The 1,831-nt window shown below is 43.0% G+C and overlaps 1 pseudogene; it reads right to left on the bottom strand.

The window, feature by feature from the left end:
• The window catches only part of LOC107289453, a 1,945-nt pseudogene extending 580 nt beyond the window's left edge, over positions 1-1,365 (bottom strand).
• Positions 1,366-1,831: the final 466 nt, after the last annotated feature.

Raw genomic sequence — 1,831 nt, 5'->3', positions numbered from 1 at the left:
TGAAGATTGGGCAAAACATTTCCCACACTCCAGACATTTATGTGGTTTCTCTCCAGTGTGGATTCTCTGATGTATCACGAGATGACTTTTCTGTGAAAAACATTTATCACACTCTGAGCATTTGTGAGGTTTCTCTCCAGTGTGGATTCTCTGATGTATCACAAGATGACTTTTCTGTGAAAAACATCGGTCACACTCTGAGCATTTGTGAGGTTTCTCTCCAGTGTGGATTCGGCTGTGACTTCTAAGGTAAGATGACTCAGCAAATGCTTTCCCACAGTCGAAACATTTGTAGTCTTTTTCCCCTGTGTGAATTTTCGCATGACTTCTAAGGGCTGATGCGGTGCTATAAAATCTTCCACATTCGTTGCATTGATATGGCTTCTCCCCTGTGTGGGTTTTATGATGTCTCCAAAGGTTCCCCTTGAATCTAAAATATTTCCCACATTCTATGCATCTGTATGGCTTCTCTCCTGTGTGGACCCTCTGATGCCTTAAAAGGTGTCCATTTTGGGAAAAGCATCTACCGCACTCCACACATCTGTATGGCTTCTCCCCTGTGTGTATTCTTTCATGAATCTGAAGCTCTCTTTGTGTAAGAAAATCTTTCCCACATTCCCCACAATTATAGGGTTTCTCCCCTTTGTGCTCCTTCTGGTGCCTCTGAAGCAGAGAAGAATACATAAACCGTCTCTCACATTCTGGGCATTCATAGGGTCTCTCTCCGGTGTGAATTCTCTGGTGTTGCACCAGGTTTGATTTCGTGGAAAAACATTTTCCGCATTCGAGGCACTTTTCGTTTTTCTCCCCTCTGTGTATTTTCTCATGAATCCGAAGGCCTGAACTCTGGGTGAAACCTTTTCCACACTCAAAGCATTTGTAAGGTTTTATTCCTGCATAAAACTTCTCATGGATCCAAAGATCTGACTTCCGACGAAAGCTCTTCCCACATTGCCAACACTTGTAAGGTTTCTCCCCTGTGTGAATCCTCTCGTGCTTTCTGAGATAGGCTTTTTTACTGAAAGATTTCCCACATTCCAGACACCGATAAGGTTTCTCTCCAGTGTGGATTTTCTGATGTGTCAGAAGGTCTGACTTTCGACCAAAGCATAAGTGGCATAAGTCACATTTATAGGGTTTTAGTATAGAGGGGCTTTTGGGATCTTTGGCGTCTTTTCCAGAAAAGGATTTCTCACCCTCCAAATCCTGACTGGATCCGCTTCCCACATGGACCTTCCTGTGGGTCAAAAGGAGGGACCTGCGAGCAAAGGACTTCCCACACTCTGAGCATTCATGGGTTCTTTTGTGGTTTTTCGGAGTGCTGCTTGTGTCTGACGGGGGATCCGAGAGTTTCCCAGTCTCCATCCTGTTTTTCTGTGGATTGTTAGCTTGCAGATAAATCTTTGGAAACAATATTTTATTTCTGTTAGAAAAAAATAGAAATGAAGAATAATATTTCCTTTTGAGAAAGGTAGAGAAGCAGAGGCTACTCATCGTGAAAGGGACCATGAAGGTCTTCCAGTCTGACCCTCTGCAGTACACTCCAGAGAAAATCTCCACTGATTTTGTCCCCCCACATTTCTCAGATGCAACCTCTTCTGCTGTTCATTGTCTCTACCCTTCCCTCCTCCTTGGTTCTTGTCCTACGACAAAATGAAACAGAATCTCTGAAGCTAGAGGTAGTCCTCAATTTTTCTACATTGCTGTTTTCTCAAATAAACATTTAAAAATATATGATTACTCTCCAAACCAAGACTTAACCAACATTTGTTTACTCACAGTTATAGTTGCAGTTAACAGGTCTCTAGGTCACCTGTTACCCCCTCTGAGC

Source organism: Protobothrops mucrosquamatus, unplaced genomic scaffold, assembly GCF_001527695.2.
Source record: "Protobothrops mucrosquamatus isolate PMUCROS unplaced genomic scaffold, P.Mucros_1.0 scaffold703, whole genome shotgun sequence".
In the NCBI taxonomy this organism is placed as follows: domain Eukaryota; kingdom Metazoa; phylum Chordata; class Lepidosauria; order Squamata; family Viperidae; genus Protobothrops; species Protobothrops mucrosquamatus.
Note: the sequence above shows the minus strand (reverse complement) of the source record. Positions and strands in the feature narration are given on the sequence as shown.